Source organism: Gigantopelta aegis, chromosome 15 (genome assembly GCF_016097555.1).
Source record: "Gigantopelta aegis isolate Gae_Host chromosome 15, Gae_host_genome, whole genome shotgun sequence".
NCBI classification, from domain to species: domain Eukaryota; kingdom Metazoa; phylum Mollusca; class Gastropoda; order Neomphalida; family Peltospiridae; genus Gigantopelta; species Gigantopelta aegis.
The window spans coordinates 11789794-11814800 of record NC_054713.1 but is presented as its reverse complement, the minus strand read 5'-3'; the positions used below and the strand labels follow the sequence as shown (position 1 = coordinate 11814800).

General features: G+C 37.6%; 1 long non-coding RNA gene across 1 annotated transcript; it reads left to right on the top strand.

Annotated features, from left to right (window-relative positions):
* The first annotated feature begins 7181 nt into the window (after positions 1-7181).
* LOC121390306 lies at positions 7182-25005 on the top strand. The gene is made up of 2 exons (XR_005960193.1): positions 7182-7817; positions 24582-25005. It is a non-coding gene; the product is annotated as an uncharacterized LOC121390306 (long non-coding RNA).
* The last annotated feature ends 2 nt before the right edge of the window (positions 25006-25007 follow it).

Here is a 25007-nt window from a genome sequence, read left to right as displayed (position 1 = left end):
CTGTTTTATTACTGTCAGACAGCGACCACTTAACCTCGTAACTTACTACTGATATTATGCGACTAATAATGCTAGCTAAGACTACCAACTGCCAGTAGAAAGTTGGCCAACTCGACGGTTGCCTTGTAATTTACCCGACTTTCGACGGGTGCGCTCAGATTAACAACTAATGGATTGGTTATACGACGAGAATCAAGTTGTAAGAACGCTCAGTCTCGTAACTGGACAGTCGTAGAAGACTGAAGTCATGACAGCAGAAAGTTGGCCAACTTTCTGCTGGAAGCTGGTAGTCTGAGACTAGTATAAAGGTCTTTTTTTCTTCCTTTTTAATTTTTTTGTTGTTGTTGGGGTTTTTTGTTGGGTTTTTTGTTGTTTTGGGTTTTTTGGGGGGGTTTTGGGGGGAGGGTAACGACACCACAAGAAAGAAAAAATGTTTTGTTTAACGACGCTCTCAATACATTTTAATTACGGTTATAATATGGAGTAGGGCATCTGGTTAAGAACCACAGAGAAAATTAGAGAGGAAACCCGCTGCCGCCACTTCATAGATTACTCTTTTTGATTAATTAGAAGTACACGATCTTCTATATGCGCCATCACACAGACTTGACAGTACATGCCACGGCTTTTGTTACACCAACACAAATCTACTATTGTGTATCAATCAAAGGCATATGACTATCAACATCAAGTGACAGCTATGAAGGATATAATGAAGCATATTAACATTAAAAACAAAAAACAAAAATAAATAAAATCTTCAAAAGCACGGTAGAAATCGATCACTAAATGTGACGTACAAGTTAATCTGAAATTGACTGGACTGTGACGCATAATACAAGTTAATCTGAAATTGACTTGTCTGTGACGCACAATACAAGTTAACCTGAAATTGACTTGTCTGTGACGCACAATACAAGTTACCTAAAATTGACTGTCTGTGACGCACAATACAAGTTAACTTTAAGTTTTCGCTCATTAGATACGTTTTAAAACAACTCGTGAGATAAATGGTATCTAACGACTGCTCGTGTAGTACTATCTATTTAAAATTTCCATTAGATACTGAATATGTGATGAATTCGCCATTCTCAAGGAAACCTAGTGGCGGATCCAGAAAATCCATATAGGGGGCCCAATGGCATGAGGTGGAATGCCAAGGGAACTTTGGGGGAAGTTTGGAGGGGGATCGTAAAAAAATGAAAATTAATATATAATAAAATTATAATTGTCGCAAAATTTAGGGAGGAGGCCGGGCACCCCCCCCCCCCCCCCCCAGATCTGCCTCTGAAACCGATGATAATGTTTGCAATCCCTGATCCAACATGCGGAACAGCGCTAGCAACACGCAAGGGCGGTAATTCACGCAGAAAAAACGGATGCGTTTAATAAAAAAAACCTATAAAAAAACCCAGCATATCGGCTTTCCGAAATCAATTACTGGGTACATCTGTAAGAGTGAAGACATGTCAAGTCTGCATTACTGGACCACATACTCAGGCGAAATAATCAAACTGGTGTTTTGTCAATCGCAATTTGTTCATCTCGAGTGCAATATTGATTCTGCATACATCGCAATTGCCACTTGCGTTTCCTAGGTTACGGGACATAACAGATGCGTGGACGAACAATAATTTGCCACGTCTAATGGAGGAGTACCCATGGGTGTACTCATACAGAAGGAGGTGGTGGTTGCGTGGCAGGCAGGACCGTATACCTAGCAAGCTGGGGTAGGGGTGGTTGCTCCTCCCAAAATACAAATTGTTTTAAAGTGGGGGGTTTTATGTTAAAGGCGCAGACCTTAGTTTCAACTCGTAAAAAATCGACACTAAGTTTAGTTAATCTACAAACCTGTAACACAGAGTGAAACAAGAGTCTGTGACGTAAAAACCGGAAAATATCCTTAAAAAAGTAGACTAGAACTCGAATCAATAACCGCTTCTTCTCAGACGCACATGCGTTTTTAAAAATGTGAAAAATACATTTTGTATTATTAGAAACAACAGGATGACCAAAAACACGTTGGTTCTATGGAAATGGATAATCTAAACAATAAAATATAAGTAATGTTTGATTTCAGTGATCATAAACGACTCTAATAGTGAAAAACATGCCTTAGTGTTTAAAAACTAGGGTCTGTCCCTTTAAAAGCGTTAAATTTGTTTACCAGAAAAATTTCTTTATTTCATTTTTGTTTACCGTCATCCTCGCCAACCCAAGTTATTGGGAACCAAATTCACTAAACATGGTAACTTTGCGTTGTCTCCTTCTGGCCTGTACATTGATATTATTATTATTATTAATTGTTGTTTTTGTTCGTGTTCTTGATGTTATATAATTTTTATCTCTGTTTGCTGACATTTGGTATTGGGCAATACATTGAATTGAGTTTATGGTTAGGAGTAACAACGTTTACAAGTATTTAGTATCTATATAGTTCGCGCAGGGGCGGAACGTAGCCCAGTGGTTAAGAGCTCACTTGATGCGCGGTCGGTGTGGGATCGATCCCCGTCGGTGGGCCCATTAGGCTATTTCTCGTTCCAGCTAGTGCACCACGACTAGTATATCAAAGGCCGTGGTGTGTGTTATCCTGTCTGTGGGACAATGCAAATAAAAGATCCTTTTCTACTAACGGAACATTGTAGCGGGTTTCCTCTCTATAACTACATCAAAATGACCATATATTTGACATCCAATGGTCAATGATTAAAAAATCAATGTGCTCTAGTGCTGTTGTTAAACAAAACAAACTTTAACTTCGTCTGGTTTGTACATCGATATTATTGTTATTATTAATTGTTGTTGTTGTTGTTATTGATGTTATATTATTTCTATCTCTGTTTGCTGACACCAGATTGTTTGGTATTGGTCAATAAATGGTTAGGAGTAACTACGTTTACAAGTATTTAGTGTCTAGTTCGCGGTGATAATTACATCTGTGTGGAATGTGGGTCACAGTGAAGACAAAAATCGTGATTCGTGTGTACTAAATTCTCTAATGGAAAGAAATAATGGATCACACCTACACTAACAGGAAAGAGTGTCTGCAACCCTCATCCATAGAATGTCAGGAAGTTACCAGTGTTACTGGCATTCAACCTCACATTACTGGCATTCAACCTCACATTACTGACATTCAACCTCACATTACTGGCATTCAACCTCACATTACTGGCATTGAACCTCACATTACTGACATTCAACCTCACATTACTGACATTCAACCTCACATTACTGACATTATGAGCGGAGTGCTTGCTCGAGGTGCTTGCGTCGCAGGATCGAACCACCTCGGTGGATCCATTCAGCTGATTGGCTTTTTTTTCTCGTTCCAACCAGTGCACCACAACTGGACAAAGGCCGTGGTATGTCATATCCTGTCTTTGGGAAAGTGGATATAAAAGATCCCTTGCTGCATTATGAAAAAAATGTAGCGGGTTTCCTCAGTTGACTATAAGTCAGAATTACCAAATGTTTGACATCCAATAGCCGATAATTAATTAATCAATGTGCTCCAGTGGTGTCGTTAAACAAAACAAAACAAAATACTAACATTATATGATTATATGATATTTGACTCATCAAAGGCGTCGAAAGATGTCATCAACTGGAGGGGGTATTTACATATTATTTAAATTTTATGTAACCAAAATTAAAAATTTTTTTTTTTTAAAAACCACTAGAGCACATTGATTATTAATCATCGGCCATTGGTTGTTAAACATTTAGTTGTTTTTTTTAGTTATAGTCATAGAGAGGAAACCCGCTATATTTTTCCATTAGTAGCAAAGAATCTTTTATATGCACAATCCCACATACAGGATATACCAATCGTGGTGCACTGACTGGAACGAGAAATAGCCCCATGGGTCCACCGACGGGGATCGATCCCAGACCGACCGTGCATCAGGCGAGCGCTTTACCACTAGGCTACGACCCGACCCGCCGTGTTACTGATATTCAGTCTCAAATTACTGACACTCAGTTTCACATTACTGACATTCGGTTCCACATTACTGACATTCAGTTCCACATTACTGACATTCAATCCCACGTTACTGACATTCATTCCATATTGCATCTTTGTACTTTAAACAGACATTGGTCTATTTCTCGCTCTAGCCAGTGAATCACGACTGGTATATTAAAGACCATGGTACGAGCTATCCTGTCTGTGGGATGATGCATATAAAAAAGTCCTTGCTACTAATAGAAAAAATGTAGCGGGTTTCCTCTCTAAGGCTGCACGCCAAAATTACCAAATGTCTGAGATCCATCAGCCTATGATTAGTAAATCAATCTGCTCTAGTGGTGTCGTAAAACAAAACAAACTTTAACTATATATATGGTCTGCAATATCAAATGGGTTTTTTTTCAATATATATTTCGAACTGTATTATTTGTACTGTTTGTAATTATAGCTTTCGCGGGGGGGGGGGGGGTTAGTCTATTTTCGTTTATGTGCAAAACTAGGTTACTAAATTCACGATAAAAATTAAATCCATAATATACTTATTAATTACAGTGAGTTGAAATATATATATAACTCATTTTCTTTCATCTTTACCGTTATCCATGCTTCGTAATTACGTAATTTTCTGCGTGAAAGAGATATGGAACAAAACAATAACGTCGACGTAAAGTAACGGTATTCTATTAATTTGACGTCTGGCTTTTACCTGGAAAATACGAAAAAGGACCTTTTTGGCTTTAAAAGTGTTATTTCTATCTAACTGGAGAAGATATATCACTGCACCTGAATTCCTTATATCCAGTTAGGATCAATATATGTACCGAGAGAAAGAAATAAAGGTGGCGCCACACGATACGAGTGCTTCGTACCTGATAGCCGATTGTATACTACAGTGAAACCTCTCAAAACCGGACCCCTCTGTTAACCAGAATTCCCCCAAAACGGAACATTTTTCACGTTTTTTGTTTTTTTAAATTAGTACAGAAATTAACCTCTATAAACCGCAAACCTATTTAAATCGGACATTGTATTTGGCCCCTAGTGTGTCCGGTTTAGAGGGGTTTCACTGTAGTATCTATATGTTTGTCTTGTCACAATCGGCTATTCTCGTGGCTATTATCGGACGAAAAACTCGTATCGTGTGACGTCGCATTTAGGGAACACTGTATGACATTGTAGACCACAATTTCAGTCACTATTAACGTCGTAATATCTGTACAAAGCACTAGCGTAGGAAGCGCGGGGGGAGGGGGGGGGCAAGGGGGCATGTGCCCCCCTCCACTTTTCAGATATTTTGCTTTATATTTGCTTTATAATAGTGTAAAAGTGTGTAAATATAAAAGTGTGCCCCCCCCCCCCACACACACACACACTTTTTGGCACCTTCCTACGCTACTGCTTTCGAAAGTATATATAAAGATGTTATGTGGGACTGAATGTCAGTAGCTGTACAGTTCAGGCCCTTTTAAGGGCCCCTATGGGCAACCTAGGGAGACATGTCAGCATCATAGGTCCAATTAACGAGCTACTCTCGGCCTACTAAATTCCAAACCTATAGGCTACCAGGGGCGGATCCAGGAATTTTAGCAGGGGGGGTCCAGTCTTGAGCCTTTGAAGGCCCCCCCCCCCCCCCCCCCCCCCCCCCCCGATAGGAAATTTTCATATTTGAAGATAGCTTTAGATGGATTTGAAGAATATTCCCGTTATCAAAATCCTGCTTGTTCAAACACCCAGGCCATGTCTGAAATGTCTTAGGATCGAACATAACTGTTTGTTTTATTTATTCTTTTTAATGAAATTAATTTTGTGTCACGAGCAGGGGGGGGGGGGTCCAGACCCCTCGACCCCCCCCCCCTGGATTCGCGTCTGGCTACGTAGTTCCCAACTTTTTCCTTTCGATCGACCTTTCAAAATTGCGTCTAAATTCCTTCATCGAAATGCGCACCCATTCTCTTTGGCTTAATCCTACGGGACATTCCAAATTCCATAACACCATACCACCCTCCGCCTGATACCGGCTACGGTTGGACTGCTGGTGCTCCCTTGCACCTGCCAGTACAGGCGGTTCCCCCCTCCTACCCACCCCACCTTTCTTGTCCTGGACGGAGGAGCCGGCATCTGTGCCCACGACAGGCGTGCGCTACAACAGCTTGCTCTGAATGTGCACGTTAAACACTTTGGTCTTCGTCTTGAATGTCAGTAATGTTAGATTGAATGTCGGTAATACGGTTAACTTCCTGACACTATGGATGACGTACCGGCCTCGGTGGCGTCGTGGTTAGGTCATCGGTCTACAGGCTGGTAGGTACTGGGTTCGGATCCCAGTCGAGGCATGGATACCGACTTCAAACTCTGAGTGAGTGATCCGCAAGACTCAGTGGGTAGGTGTAAACCACTTGCACCGACCAGTGATCCATAACTGGTTCAACAAAGGCCATGGTTTGTGCTATCCTGCCTGTGGGAAGCGCAAATAAAAGATCCCTTGCTGCCTGTCGTAAAAGAGTAACCTATGTGGCGACAGCGGGTTTCCTCTTAAAAACAGTGTCAGAATGACCATATGTTTGACGTCCAATAGCCGATGATAAGATAAAAAAAATCAATGTGATCTAGTGGCGTCATTAATTAAAACAAACTTTACTGTACTTATGGTGAGGGTTTTGGTTGCAGTCACTAAATCCTGTTAGTGTTGGTGTGATCCTTTATTTCTTTCCATCAGTATATCTGATTCTTGACGCATGGAAGGCGTCGAAAGATGTCACCAATTGGGAGTGGGGTTACATATTATTTAACCAAAGACAGACAAAGAATGAAAAGAAAACTATCTTTGAGGGAAAACACGTTTGTTAACTTGAATTATAACATGTTTGGCAAGTCCTACAGGTTGTGCGACAACTTTACAAGAAAACAAATTGATGGCACGTCATGTGTATTCACACTTCATGATACAACAAACCTAATAGGGTATTAAAACGTGGCCGCCCTATACAGACTGCTGCTTAGTGCAGGTTAACGTGTTATATTAGATGATATGGTGTGGGGGCACAATCCATGAATATTTATTTATATAGAATAGGACAAAAAACGTACATTTTCGTCCTCAAGTTGCGGGGAAGGGCTCAATGGCGTAGTCAGGATTTGTTATTGGTTGGGTGGGGGGGGGGGGGGGGGGGGGAGGGGGGCATTTTATGGAGCGACAGAAAAATATATAACAAAGTGTAATGGAGGAGCTGTCCTACATTGGAGAGGCGTGCGGTTGATTAAACAATGTGCTGAGGTGCCGTTAAACAAACATTCGTTTTCTTCAATATTTGTCGTTTCAGCCAGTGCACCACGACTGGTATATCAAACGCCGTGGTATGTGCTATCCTGTATGTGGGATGGTGCATATAAAAGACCCCTTGCTATTAATGAAAAGTTTCCTGCCATGGACGGAGGAGACGGCAGAAGTCGACACCTGCACCCATGCCAGGCGTGCGCTACAATAGCATGCTCTGAATGTGCATGTAAAACCTTAGATGACCTGAACTGACCTAATGAAAAAATGTAGCGGGTTTCCTCTATAAGACTATATGTCAAAACTACCAAATGTTTGACATTCAATAGCCGATAGATGATTAATAAATCAATGTGCTCTAGTGGTGTCGTTAAATAAACATTCCTCTTCTTTACTATTTGAGTATATGCGCTAGTAAGCACATCTATCTTTCGTAGTTCTACTAAACGACCCCGCGCCAGTAGCTGTTGTCTGCCTCCGGAGCGCGCGCGCTATGCCGTCTGGTCGCGTTATGAGACGAAACCTGCCTCTCACCTGTAATCATAAAGGGCGAATCATATTCAGCGACTGGTGAGTAAGCAGTTTAGTATTAACATATCCAAGCGAAATTTCTTACCTAGCTGTATCAATTTACTTTTTAATTAACCAGTTAAAGTTTTTTGTTATTTAACTACACAAGCCATATTTGTACCTTTATTTATATAAAGAGTACTTAGGACAAAATTAAAAGTTAGTTTGTTTTCTTTAACGACACCACTAGAGCTAAACTGGATGTCAAACATTTGGTAATTTTAACCTATAGTCTTAGAGAGGAAACCAGCTAAATGTTTTCCATTAGTAGCAAGGGATTTTTATGTGCACTTTCCTACAGACAAGATAGCACATACCGCGATCTATGATATGTACCAGTCGTGGTGGACTGCCTGGAACGAGAAATAACTCAATAGGCTCACCAAAAGTCTGTGAGATGGGGCATATAAAAGACCACTTGCTGCCAGTCGAAAAGAGAGTAGGTCACGATGTGATGACAGCGGATTTCTTCTCTTATTATACATTATATATACCCGTTTTTCGCACCATATCCTACTACTGAATAGGAGCAATATATATTTTATATGCACTTTCCCATAAATCAGAACTCGTGCCCAGGATGGACGTGCCTGAACCTTCATTGGATATGGGCACGTTAATAGTTTTCCTTCGTTCCTTCCTTCCCACAGATTGGACAGCACATATCACGGTTTTTAATACATAAGTGCCAGTGCACCACGACTGGTATATCAACGGCAAAAGTATGTGTATCATGTCTATGGAAAGGTGCATATAAATAATCCCTTGCTACTAATGAAAAAAAAATGCAGCGGGTTTCTTCTCTAAGAATATATATGTCAAAATTACCAAATGTTTGATATCCAATATTCGATGCTTAATAAATCAATGTGCTCTAGTGATGTAGTTGTCTAGGATCGATCAGCGCCGGTGGACCCATTGGGTTATTTCTCGTTTCAGCCAGTGCTCCACAACTGGTGTAACAAAGGCCGTGGAATGTACTATCCTGTCTGTGGGATGGTGCATATAAAAGATCCCTTGCTGCTAATCGAAAATAGCAGCCCATGAAGTGGCGACAGCGGGTTTCCTCTCTCAATATATGTGTGGTTTTTAACCATATGTCCGGCGCCATAAAACCGTAAATAAAATGTGTTGAGTGCGTCGTTAAATAGAACATTTCCTTCCTTCTTCTCTAAGACTATATGTCAAAATTACCAAATGTTTGGCATCTAATAGTCGATGCTTAATAAAACAATGTGCTCTAGTGATGTAGTTGAACAAAACAAACGTTTAACTTTAATACATACGTCGTGGACATTGCTTGGGTCTGGGTGTGTGGTGTGTGGGTGGAGTGGGTGGGTGGCTATTGGCAAACAACCAATCTACCTAAATTATCAATGCGGTATGTTTGGTGTTTTTTGTCATAAAATGCATGGTTTGCGATCGTTATCTGCATACTATCACGAAACAGGTTTGTAATACATGTACCATGACTTGACGATTTTATTTTATGAAGGTTTAAAAAAAAAAAACACCTCCCATTGTCGCTTTACTTGCAGTGTGTACCATGCATACAAAGACCGCTAAATATAAGCGCATTTATAAACGCCCCGCATTATGTTGACATCAGATGCATGCATTCAGACGTAATGGGGCAAGTCACCCGAGTAGGCGCACAGTGCATGCACACTATCAGTTTTCTTTGGAGGGCGAGGTGGGACATGCCGGTGTGTGGGCAGATGGAGGTTCGGCGGGGAGTGGGATCAAACCCACTCCCTGTTCAAAGCGACTTTTCTTTTCTTTTAAATATATTTTCCGGGTGACCATGACCCGAATCCCCCTAGAAAATTCGCTCGCAAATGTCTAGACCCCTAGGGATCATGTGATCAATGATTGTTTAAAATATCCTTTGGACTTGATCTTGTACGCTTAACTTTCCCTCCCGACCATTGTTTAACATATGGTTATTTTGACAGTTGGTCAATACAGAGACAGAGACGAAGCCCGCTGCCGCCATATTAGCTTTTCTAACCGCAAAAGCAGCAAGGGACCTTTCTTAAGCAGTTTGCCACACAGGACTGGACATACCATAACATTTTATGTACCATTGCACGTGGGAAGTAATGATAGGGATGGACGTGTTTGAAAGTTCAGTGGGTGTAATCTTGTAGTTTTGGTTGGCTGGTTGGATGGTTGGTTAGTTGGTAGTACAAAGATTTTAAAAGTTGTAAATTCGTATCATTTAAATAATAACATTGATCATAGAAAAACATATGTACAATTTAAAAAATAAAATCCACAAAACCTTCACAATCTGCTTTCTTACCCTCCCCCCGCCCCCCCCCCCCCCCCCGAAAAAACAACAGCAGCAACAACAAAACCTGATTAATCCTATCTTAAACAATAAAAAAAAACATCGGTACTATACTAACGAAAATTAAGTTTAGCAGTTTGGTAAATGTGCTTAAATAAAAGAAAACTCATGACTTACAAAGTGAAATCAGACACTGGGTTTAATTAAGTAACAGCAGGGCCGTACCCTGATCAAAATCCAAGGGGGCACTACTTTTTATAAACAAATGAAACACTATACAAATTAAACTCTGAGATGTGTATGCTATTTTCTGGAGTAAAAAAAAGAAAAGTGAGATTCTTAGGGGGGCAACTGCCTCCCCCTGCCCCCCCCCCCCCCCCCCCCGGAGGGTACGGCCCTGAACAGAAGATTGTCAATACAACATACAAAATGAAATTCGTAACTGTCACATCACTGAATGTAGCTTGGGGGTGCATGTACATTATAATAGTACCAAATTGTAATATATATATATATATATATATATATATATATATATATATATATATATATATATATATATATATATTGTCAAATATTATACTATCTTTAATTGTTTAGATAACTAACACAGTGTGTGCCATGCCCTTAATTTAAATTATGTTTCTAAATCGGTTCACAACTTGTGAATAAATAAAACAAAAAACTGTGTAACAGGGCTCGAAATAGCGGCCTGCAAAAAAAAGAAGCGAAAAGCAGGTAATGTTTCAGAATAGAAATTCATCTACTAAAACTACCAAAATATCGCAGGTTATGGGTTTTTTTCAAGAGACAGATTTACCTACGATTATCTTATCTGCTAATTAACTTGTAATTCTGTTGTATTTTAATGCTCTAAAATACATTTAGGATGTCCAATTTTCCACACACTATCCTAGCAAGAGTACTCTGACGGTAAGAAAGAAGGAAGGACGGAAATGTTTTATTTAACGACGCACTCAACACATTTCATTTACGGTTATATGGCGGTAAGAGAGCTAGACGGACATTTGGACAGTTAGAGAGCGTTGGTAACTGTCCAATTGTCCGTCTAGCTCTCTTACTGTGAGAGTACTCGGGCTAACACTATCCCAAACACTTCCATCACAAGTGCTGTTGTATTTGTAGAAAGCCATATTTTTTTCTGAGCAGGACATATCTTTTTTATCCTACTATTTAAAAAAAATAATAATATAAGGCCATATTTTACAGCTTCTGATTTCGAGCCCCGTGGAATGTAATGATACATGAAAGTAACTTTTCACAAAAGCCATTTGAATGGTGTATTACAACAGGCCATATTCGTCGAAAACGTTAAATGACGACAAACGCATGATGGTCCCAGATTTAAGTTTTCCACTTTTGGACGAACAAAGGCAGGCGGTTCTATCCTGTCCACCGCTCGGCCTAGTTATTAAATCATGTGTAAAAAAACGTGTATTTAGGACCATATGTGTTATTATATTATCTATTCTGCCACCTTTTTGTCGGATATAAAGCGGCCTTGGATACCAACATTAATGACCTCCTTAAACGTAGTAAAGTAATCGAGACTCCAAAAGTTTGTAAAAGGGGTTGATAAGGCAGAACGGGGCTTTCATATGAAACATTGTTGTTTGTTTGACCGTTTGGTTGTTTTTAAGGGGCTCTTTTTGTCATTGATAAAAGGGTGTACCTCATTAAATGTATTAAGAGTCACAATGACACAGATAACGAATAATGGCCAGGTAAAAACTGCCAGTGTCAAAGCGATAAAGATAAAAATGGTTCAAACGAAAACAACCAAGGCAGGCCTGTTGGTAATAACTTTCCGAGTGTGTAGAAAGATTTGATATTCGTATAAAATAATGATTGATAATGGCCCAAAATGAATGTGACGTCTTTTTGGGGTAATGGGGCGTGCTGTCCGGGGACGAATTTGAAAGTGTATTTCAATATTTTTTAAATATATATATATATATAATTTCCTCACACCTGCTCTGTGTGGACAGGCATATTTCAAAATACTCATTTTGGTGTCTGGTGGAATTAGAAACCCTGCCCATGTATTCATTTTAAAGGGACATTCCTGAGTTTGCTGCATTGTAAGATGTTTCCAACTAATAAAATATTTCTACGATTAAACTTACATATTAAATATATTTTCTTGTTTAAAATATCAGTGTATGTATATTCAATGTGTTTCTGGTCGTCTTAATATTTGTAATAAGCCCAAACTGGATTTTGTCTTCAATAATTTTGTACGTACGAAAAAAAATTTTTTTAGAAAATAAAATTAAAATTAACCTAGTACAAATATTAGAACGATCACAAACACGTTTAATACACAGCCGCTAATATTGTATGCAAATACTGTATGCAAAAAAATATTTAAAATATGTAATTACAATCGTTAAAAAGTCTCTGTTGGTCGATAACATCTTAAAAATTGCAGCAAACTCAGGAATGTCCCTTTAAGCCATTCACATTAGGAAGTAAAGTAATAACGTTTTGTATGAGACAGGAGGAGCTGCATTAATACTATGCATAACAAATTCATTAATTAGGCCTAACCCATTTTGACGTAGTGAAGTTTAAATAGTTTTGGTGTTGAACACTCATAGAAATCAAAGATGCCAGCTTGTTTTGGGTTTTTTGTTGGGGGTTTTTACATGTACGAAAGGCAAAAATCTAGTTTGAGTTGCTAATTTGAATTTTGGGGTCTGGTATTAGCCACTTTTGAAACATGCCCGGACAACAGCAATGAAAGCTAAACATATTGTTTAATGGTCATATATAACAAACAGAATATATAAAAATGTATAGCGTTTTCTTCTTTTAATTCGCTAACTGCCTACATATTGAGGCCAGCAGTAGCAAAGAACGATCTCTGCAATTTCACCCCTCAACTGCTCATCTCCGCCTACATAATTTTTTTCTCTTGTTTTAAGTTGCTACCCACAACTGCTCCCTTCTCCACAAGATATAAAAATGGCACCGACGGCAATTGCCGTAGCTGCGATATGAATTGCCGTAGGTCAGAAGTTTTACCAATGGCAGTTTTTTGCTGATTGATAAACATTATTGCCAACGGTTGAAGTGAAACATTTTTAGTTTTATTATTATTATTATTATTATTATTATTATTATTTGCTGCGAAAGTCACTGATTTACAGTTGCCATAGGCATGCTCAAAATTGCCGTAGGTGAACGTTTTACCTTCGGAAAATACCTTTGAAAATTGCCGTAGGAATTTTTTTTTTTAAGTTTTAGCCTGCTGTACATATCGGCTTGCTAGAGACTGAAGAAAGACTTGGTGATCCATTATATGTTTCAGGGTCTGTGTGTATATAACAGATGTAACCCGTGCTTAACACGGGGAGATTGAGATGGAGTATGGCGGCCTTACACCGAGGTGTTCACGCACCACATGACCTCCTATCCGTGTAGATAGTCAGCCCTCATTAGCCAATGCTATATATACGGCGGCAATGTATATAGCCACTTCTGTGTTAAATGAGGTATTTTATATTAAGTGAGGTTGTATTTGCGTCCATTAAGGTCGTATTTATGGAATTCATCTTTTTAAATTAATGTATTAATTTATTTTTACATGTATTTATTCTTTTTTTTTTTTTTTATTTAATTAATTTATTTATTGTTGTTGTTTTGGGGGGGCTGTTGTTTGTTGTTGTTATTGGTGGGGGGGGGAGTTTGGGGTTTTTTTGGGGGGGTTCCTTTTTTTGAGAATGGCCAATACAGCACAAATCCCCTTGTTTTCTTCGGGATAAAATTAAAATTTTGAATAAAAGTCAGTATCTATCTGTGATGTTTGTATTTGTATTTTTGCACAGTTCTTTACACTGTGTTTTTATTTAAATCTTGAATTTTTATATTGATGTTGATCATCACTTTATTTGTTTGCATTACCATAGTTTGACACCCAATAGCCGATGTATTTTTCGTGCTGGGGTGTTGTTAAACATTCATTCATTCATTCATTCATTCATTTTGTTGTTGTTGTTGTTTGTTTGGGTTTCTTGGGGGTTTTGTTGGGGGGGGGGGGTGTTGTCGTTGTTGTTCTTTAGAAGATCTCTCTCATGTCCTATAAACAAATCGGAATAGCTGCCTTTAACGTATTCATCCATGTTTTACATAGATTTTCAAGAATGTTTGCTAACAGCATGGTTGCTTTTCATGTGCGCATATGGCACAGTTATTTAAAGATAGCTGACCTAGATAGCTAACAGGTAACATAACATAACATCGATTTCGCTGCGAAGTCTGGGGAGACTATTAACAAATCATTCTGCGTAATAAAAAATAAATACTGAATGAAGTAAAACATTTACCCCTGGGGTAATATTTTATATTGAAATTCCCTTTATTACTTTCAGATTTGCTAAGAGATTTATATTTTTACCCATTAAGAACCCGGACAATGACTGTTTTATATTGGGGTGGGGGTGGCGGTGGGGGTGGGTGGTAGAAGATAAAAAGCGGCATAAACTTAACGGATCCATTTCATTTCAAATTGTTAAGGGGTTTATTGTTTATATAAATTTTGCTGACAGTCAAATTCATAATCTGTGTAGATAAAGTGTGCTGATAACAACATGCGTGTATGTGCCTCAGATAAGTATGTTATTTACAGAAACTGATAAACTTCAAACCAAGCACGTCCTCGGATGTATACAGTACTTAAACCTTTACTGTGGGAAAGAACCGGGAGGGAGTGGAGTTTAATGACACAGATAACTATAGAGGTATCACCGTAGTTAGCTAGTTAGACAAACGTTTTACTTCTGTCTTAAATGATAGATGATGCGCGGTCGGTTTATGATCGATCCCCGTCGGTGGGCCTATTGGGCTACTTCTCGTTCCAGCCAGTGCACCACGACTGGTACATTAAATATCGTGGTATGTGCTATCCTGTTTGAGGGGTGATGCATAAAAAAGATCCCTTGCTACTAATGGAAAATGTAGCGGGTTTTCTTTCTAAGATTATATGTCAAAATTAAATGAATTAAACGAGGTGTGGAGGGGAAATTGCTTGCGGTCATATCGTTTGTAGGGTGTACACCATCAATCAAATCACATTGACGGCAATAGTAACATATGTGGCTAAATTGCTACACACAGCATTTCAATCGACATGGATGTAAATACTACCACCCATCACCCTTATAGTAAATCAGTAAAAAATAAATGGGGCAGACAGAAAGACAGATATTTTCATTTAAGTCTCTCCATTGTGTAAACAGGTTTATGCTGCTCGTTTTAGACATAACAGGTAGCGTCTACGACTACCCTACAGTTCCGAACAAAAACTGTCGTTCTATTTTTAGTATGACATCGTACATGTTTGAATGAATGAATGAATGAATGTTTAACGTCACCCCAGCACAAAAATACACATCGGCTATTGGGTGTCAGAAAGGTTTGTACGTGTTTGAAGCACAGTAGTAACTGGCACATTGACATTAATTCAAATTAAATTACATGAATTTACTGGCAAGATGAAACAACAGTTTACAGACAAGACACCCTGTCACAGTGATCACTAATGGCAGGACCGGTAGCGTTAACTGTGGAATGAAAAGTTGGGTGTATACACTGTACCTCGAACTTTGATCCGCTGAAATACTATTTAGTGTACTGCCACCTGTAGGCCAGTGTAAAATGCTGTGTGAAATATAACAATGTACTTTCAGGGGTTTTTTTTAAAGTTTTTTTTATTTAACGACACCACTAGAGCACATTGATTTATTAATCATCGGCTATTGGATGTCAAACACTTGGTAATTTTGACATATAGTCTTAGAGAGGAAACCTGCTACATGTTCCCATTAGTAACAAGGGATACGAAGATTGTTTGTAAGTAATTCAAAGTGGGTTAATCTCTTTAAGTCTGTTACAAACGTATCAACAAATGAATTAATAATATATGGAGATTATTTCATTACGGGAAAAGCCACCCAAATTCTAAATACGTTTTGGAGAGATACATTACTTTGTTGGGTAAAGATAGAAAATAAACATAATCCTGAAAGTGTAAACGATATTTTATGTACTAAAATCTGGCATAATAGTGAAATACTTATAGATCGAAAACCATTTATATATAAAAAGTATGCCAGCAAAGGTATTATTTTCATAAGTGACCTATTCGATGAACAAGGTGATATTTTGTCTTATGGTAAATTTATAAATATATATCATACAACAACAAATTTCTTGTACTATGTTTCACTGGTAAAAGCAGTAAAATCATACCTTAAAAATGTAGATACTTTGAAAGATGACAGTTTCACAGCAATAAATAAACCCATTCTTCCATTTAAACTAAAACTATTGTTTAAAAGCCAACGAGGATGTAAAGATATGTACGATATAATAAACTTCAAATCAGTAACGCCAAAATCACAAATTAAATACACGAATCAAGGATTTATTTTTACACCAAGTGATTGGGAACAGTATATTTTTTACCTTTCCAATGCGTGAACGATTCAACTTTATTATGGTTCCAATACAGATTATTTCAAAGAATTTTAGCTACTAATACATTTTTACATATGATTCGCTACGTCGATTCGAATATGTGCAATTTATGTAGTAATTATCCTGAAACCATATCACATTTATTTGTAGAGTGTAATGAGACCAAAAACTTATGGGATTCGGTACAAGCCTGGATATTAACTAAGACTGGGAATATAATTACTTTTAATAAAAATAATATCATGTTTGGTTTCATAAATAATGAAAAAGATAACTTTCTTAATTGGCTAATTAATATAAAATACTATATTTACTGTTCAAAAATACAGAAAAAATGCTTAGAAATCACTGCCATTAAAAACATATTGCACAAAAAATTTGAAATAGAAAGATATATTCTATTTAAAAAATGCAATTATGAAAAATTTATTAAAGAATGGTCCCCATGGCTCAACCTCTTTAATGAGTGAGTGATAGTAATATAGATATAATTAATTATTAAGAAAATATAATGTATACATATATACATGTAGCAATATATATTGTGACTGATTTAGTGCGTGGCTTGTTTGGAGATCGCAGAGTTTCATGTCTTATTTAATTCAAAACAACTTCTTTCCTTCTTCTTATGCCATCTATATCTGTCTTGTATTTTTCTTATTTTTCTTCTTCTTCTTCTTCTTCTTCTAAATCCTTTTCTGATTCTCATCCTTCTTATTCGATATTTTCTCTGTTCCCGTTTAAATCTCGGATCATAACAATAGTTATATTATAGATCACTGTCCATGTTCATCTGTATGCATGAGTTGAACTTCACCCTGAATCAGTTTCTATTAGTTTTTGTTATTTTTAACACAGTTTGTTGCTGCTTAGACCATGGATACAAATGTAAAGCAGTGATTCGGGGCTCCCAAACCCGACACTGCTATATGATCTGGGACAATAAATATGTATTAAAAACAAAAAACAAAAAAACAAGGGATCTTTTATATGGACCATCCCACAGACTTGATAGCACATACCACAGCCTTTGATATACCAGTCGTGGTGATCTGGCTGACCAATGGGCCCATCGACGGGGATCGATCCTAAACCGCTCCGCCAGTGTAAGATGTTTTCTGAAATATAACAATGTACTTTCAGATGATTGTCATATGTAGGACTGCATTGCTATAATATACATTATATAAAATAGTTATAAACTTGTGTAACTGTATGTATTGCAAAACGCTTGGGGCGAGGCGTAGCTCAGTGGTACTGCGCTCGCATGATGCGCGATCGATCTAGGATCGATTCCCGTCGATGGGCCCATTGGGCTATTTCTCGTTTCAGCCAGTGTTCCACATCTGGTGTAACAAAGGCCGAGGTATGTACTACCCTGTCTGTGGGATGGTGCATATAAAAGAACCCTTGCTGCTAATCGAAAGAATAGCCCATGAAGTGGCGACAGCGGGTTTCCTCTCTCACTATTTGTGTGGTCCAACGCCATATAACCATAAATAAAATGTGCTGAGTGCGTCGTTAAATAAAACATTTTCTTCCTTCCTTCCTTCCAAAACTTTTATTAACGTTTTAAATCTAAATAATGTTTCTGACACTGCAATGTATGTATTACCAATGCTAAACTTTTCAACTTCAACATTTTAATTACTCAATGTTTTCTAAATTGCTATTTAACATTACCACCAGTGTGACAAATGTCACTGACCGCTGAATGATAAAGTAGCACTGGGTTGAAATAGGTTTGTTTTACCGTGTATTGGTTATATTTCTGAAATGGTTATTTTAGGGTAGGTTCGGAAAAAGGGTGATAATACTCAAACGCTACCACGATTCCAATGTTATCACCTATTTTTTAACCCTAGATATGCAATCCTTGCTAAAAAGTACTATTAGCTTTATTCCCAAAAATAATACCGATAAACACTATTGGCTTATGGACTATATATCGGATACGAATTGCATTTGGAGGTAATTAAATTAATATTATCATGTTAATCACTGCGAAATGCAATTTTTATCTGATAACTGTCCATATATTGAAATACAAATATTAAATATATGTTTTATGAATGTATGCTGATGATAGGATACGTTTAGCAGAAAAACTCGAGGGATTGCAAAATATGCTCACATTCTTATCAACTTATTCCTTAAAATGGGATTTAACTGTAAATACGGATAAGATAAAGATAGTTATTTTACGAAACGGAGGGGTAATCCGAAATAATGAAAAATAACGAAAATCAATTTGAAGTTGTTAATGAGCTTAATTATATTGGTTAATTATTTTTCTATAATGGCAAGTTAACCCGTACACAGCAATGGTCTGCAGAACTAGGTCAAAAACACATTCTGCAATATTTGGTATTTGAAAAAAGAATGGTTTCAGGTTTCAATATCTTTCAATCAAATTATCTGTATTCGATATATATGTAAATAGTATTTTAAATTACGGTTGTGAAATACGGGGTTTTCATACGGCGAAAGATAACAATTTTGGTTTTACAGTTTTGTAAAAACAAAAGACCTTTGAAAACGTAAAGGACGAATTTAATACTGGGGCGTTTTCGGATGCAAATAGTGAGGACATTAACAATTTTAAATTTTGGATAAAGCTATGTTAAACACTAATAATTATATTTTATGAGCACTTTAAGTGGAAATGTCTCTATCTCAAAATACATGTAGTTAGTTTTTGATGAATGTCTGACAGAAACGAAGCAGGATTGGTTTCAATTAGATATGAAATTTAGAGATGTTGATAATTATATTTTGAATGAATGAATGTTTAACGACACCCCAGCACGAAAAATACATCGGCTATTGGGTGTCAAACTATGGTACTGCAAACAAATGATGATCAACATCAATATAAAAAGATTTAAATAAAAACACAGTGTAAAGAATTGTGCAAAAATACAAATATCACAGATAGATACTGACTTTTAATCAAAATTTCTATTTGTGCTGTATTGGCCATTCTCAAAGAGAATGTTACATCCCTACACCACGGTGAGGTTACAGCACGCGCAGGGGTAATTATATTTTTACCACTATAAAAGAAATCCATGCTAGAATGCTATAGCAGAATAAAAACAACATCAAAACGAAGTCGTTATCAATATTTAATAAACGAAAGTTAAGTTGCAAACCTAGTTGAAACAAAACAACACAAAAACGAAAAACAAACAAACAAACAAACAACAGCAACAACAATCAAACAAAACAACAACGACATTTTTTTTTAAGAGTTAGCAAAGATTAGTATGTGTTTATAATTTAAATTTCTAACACACCCGTTCGTGAGAACACCATGCGTTATTTCTGATAACACCTGGTTGTTTACACATGTACGTGTGTTAACAATTTCAAGACATACGACTGGTTGCTCCTAGGTGATGACCAGGTCACCAATGCCATACATTCAATGCAAAACTATACGATGGAAATCGATTACATTGTGACGTATATAGTTAAACTGACAATAATGGGCCTGTGATGCGTAAGTTAGCTACAAGTGCAACGGCTGTAAATAACTTTTAGTCGAAAAAGATGTTAAAATTCGATTAAAACCTAGTTTTTTGAGGATATGTAAGAAATAGAATAATATATTCGTGTCCGTTACATACCATTTATCTCACAACTTGTTGTTTAAAAACGTATCAAATTCGTTTTCGCTCGTTAGATATATATACATTTTAAAACAACTCGTTGTGAGATAAATGGTATCTAACGGCTACTCATGTATTATTCTCTATATAGAATATGATACAAATTAACTAGTGAACGATGATATGAAAGACAAACGAGTTCGTTAAAACAGCTGGTGTGTTTGTATTTTGCATTAGTAAACAATATTAGGAAATGAGAAGGCAGCGTTGCAGATGTAATTTTTTATTTTTATTATTAACAAAATAAATTGTAAACCACACGGCCATATATGAACAATAGTTATTAACAGATGTTAAAGGAACAGACCCTAGTTTTTAAACACTACAGCATATTGTTCACTGTTAGAGCCGTTTATGATCACTGAAATCAAACATTGTGTATATTTTATTGTTTAGATTATGCATTTCCGTAGAACCCACGTGTTTCTGGTCATCCTGGTGTTTCTAATACCAATTTCTTTTTTTGCATTTTTCGTATTTTTAAAAACGCACGTGCATCTAAGAAATAGCGGTTTATTGATTCGAGTTCTGGTCTGTTTTTAAGGATATTTCCCGTTTTAACGTTACAGACTCTTGTAACTTTATCCAAATGAGTTACGGGTTTGTAAATTAACTAAAATTAGTGTCCATTTTTTACGGTTTAAAACTAGGATCTGCGCCTTTAATCTCATTCTCAGCAATAATATATTATTATTAAAGGGGGGGGGGGGGGGAGAAGATAATTCAATTAACTCTCCCTTCTTTCTTTCTTTCTTTTCTTTTCTTTTTACTTTTCCTTTTTTTTTTCTTTTTTCTTTTTTTTAACTCACGGAAACTAATGTGATAGTGATGGACATTCGTGTTGACTTAGACAAAGTTCGTTCGAGTTTACTTCAACAGTGTTAAAAGGTCAAATGTAGAACGAAAAAATGACGACTTAGCAGGCATTTTAGAAAAAAAAGTACTGTACCAACGTATTTAACTTTATGGGTTATGAATACAAGACACTAATTACACACTGACACTCCCACCCCACCCAAATAAGAAACACTATTTGATACAAAGTAACATACATAACTCGGTTTTTTCCCGTCCCAACACGTGCACCATGACTGGTATATCAAAGGCCGTGGTTGTACATGAGTGTCTTGTTTGTGGGAAAGTGCCTATAAAAGATCCCTTGCTGCCAATGGAATTGTTTTAGCACGTTTCCGCTAAAGACTTTATGTCAGAATTACCAAATGTTTGACATCCAATAGTCAATGATGAATAAATCAATGTGTTCTAGTGGTGTCGTTAAACAAAAAAAAACCTTTAACATACGCACATATTTACACATGTCTACACATACGCACACAAACAAAACATATAGTATAAAACACACAAATGGTTAAATGAATATTAAATTTGATCCTATCGATTACATGTGTCATTTTACTTATTATTATAATAACTTAGTAATTTCACACATTGTATTCATGAACTTTTGAAAACAGAATACATACACACACGCTTACCACCCCCACCCCCATCCCCCCACACACATACACACCATCACACTCACACACGCACCATCACACACACACGCACACCATCACACATACACTTACACTCAGACATACACACACACACACATCATCATCACACACACACCACACACACACACATCATCATCATCACACACACACCATCACACACCATCACACACACCACACACACACATACACACCATCACTCACACACACACCATCACACATACGCTTACACTCAGACATACACACACACACATCATCATCACACACATCATCACACACACCACACACACACACATCATCATCATCACACACACACACATCATCACACACACACTTACACTCAGACATACACACACACACATCATCATCACACACATCATCACACACACCACACACACACACATCATCATCACACACACACATCATCACACACACCACACACACACACATCATCATCATCACACACATCATCACACACACACACACCACACACACACACACACCATCACACACACATACACACCATCACACACACACCACACACACACATACACACCACACACACACATACACACCATCACACACACATACACACCACACACACACATACACACCACACACACACATACACACCATCACACACATACACACCACACACACATACACACCACACACACACACATACACACCATCACACACATACATACCACACACACACACACCACACACACACATACACACCATCACACACACACACACCATCACACACACTTACACTCAGACATACACAAACACAGACATCATCATCACACACACCACACACACACACATCATCATCATCACACACACACACATCATCACACACACCACACACACACACATCATCATCATCACACACATATCATCACACACACACACACACCACACACACACACCATCACACACACACACATACACACCATCACACACACACACCACACACACACATACACACCACACACACACACCATCACACACACATACACACCACACACACACATACACACCACACACACACATACACACCATCACACACATACACACCACACTAACACACACACCACACACACACATACACACCATCACACACACACACCATCACACACATACTTACACTCAGACATACACACACATCATCATCACACACATCATCACACACACCACACACACACACATCATCATCATCACACACACACACATCATCACACACACCACACACACACACACCACACACACTACACACACCACAAATATATATACGCCTACAAAGTATAATTGTTCGGTACTCCATTTTACACATATACACCGAGGTCGTTAACCTATATACAGTTGAAATAATTATCACGATTTTCACTTTCCAGTTTTAAATGTGAACTAAACTGGTTTTAGATTCCTACGTTGACTAAGGTCGTACTTTCGGTAGATGGAATTTCGTGATTCATTTAAATGGCGCGAAATAGATGTTGAACTTCTGGGCGTTGCGAGTACGGTGTAGACCTATACCTACAGAGTGTCCTGGTTACTAGAATGCAAATTGCTTTGTTACCGTGTTTGCAGGTATTAACGGGACGTGGTTTATCAGGTTTTTCGGGCTAAATCTGAAATGGAATTTCCCTCTTGGTTTCCCTGACTTACATTTTAAAAAGGACATCAGACACTTGTTACAGTGGCATGGTGTTTGCGGAGACGGGTGGGCGGAGAGAGAAAGTGAAAGAAAGAAGAAAGAATGAAAGAAAGAAAGAAAATAGACAGACAGATAGATAGATAGATAGATAGATAGATAGATAGATAGATAGATAGATAGATAGATAGATAGATAGATAGAAAATAAATAAATACTTAATACAAGTGCAAGCCTTTGTAATTATAAATTAAAAATTACATTTTTATCAATTTTCTTCATTTTTTTAATGAAGGCTACTTCAATGGCAATTTTTTTTTTAACTGTACAAGCCCCATAAATATGTTTTGGTTGAAAAAGACGTTTATATTTCCTTTACACTTTAGGACAGAACACACTACTTTTGATATACCAGTCGTGGGGTATTGGTTGGGACGGGGAAAAAAACAACCAGAGAATGAATTTACCATAGGAATTCGATCCTTCGACTCAAACACTTCAGGCAAGCCCTTGTTTTACACTTTTCAAGCTAACAAAAACAGACAACAATAAATTAAAAAGAACGTTATGCTAGGATCAGAGTGTCAACTGCCAGCAGGACGTTGGCTAACTTTGTGCTCTCACGACTTCTGCGACTGTCCAGTTGTTAGTCTGAGCGCTCTTACAACTCGATTCTCGCCGTATAACCCATTAGTTGTCAATCTAAGCGCACCCGTCGTAAATCGGGAGTTGGGGGAAATTACAACACAACCATCGATTTGGCCAACTTCGTCGTAATAGTTGACAGTCTGAGCCTAGCATTATGCTAGGCTCAAACTACCAATTGCCAGCAAAACGCTGTCCAACTCGACGGTTGTGTTGTAATTTCCCCCAACTCCCGACTTACGAGTTGTAAGAGCTCTCAGACTAGCAACTGGGCAGTCGTAGAAATCGTGACAGCAGAAAGTTGGCTAACTTTGTGCTGGCAGTTGATAGTCTTAGCCTAACATTAGTTAACACTCATGAAAAGTGGACAGTGATGGATTGGTTTCGTCCATGACGAAATCATTAACGATGTATGAAAAGTGGTGTCTATTGTAATTATGTAATAAAATATTATAAATAATGAATTTTCAATTTCAGGCAATGGATTTTCACATGATAGTCAAGTCAATGGATGACATTTTCCTTGGGATGAAAAGCCACTGTACCGGAGCAGACGACGTATAGCCGACGTATAGCCGACGATGGCCACGTACCTATATATAACACGACCTACACATGAAAGGAAGATGTCGGTGAAAAAACTTCACATCCTAATGTTGATTTTTCTTTTCCTAGTGCAGAATAGGTCGTTAAACTTATGCTGGGCTTAGAGTGAATATTTCTGTGTTAACCGAAATATTTAGACTGTTGTTATATAGGTGTGAAAAACATGTTTCCGGAACCATAAGCCTAATTATTTAGAAAAAAAAGAAAAAAAGTGCCGACCTTTTTTGTTTTAGTTTTTTCTTCAGTGTAGGCCTATTATTATTTTTATTTTATATTTTGTAAACTATTATTATTATC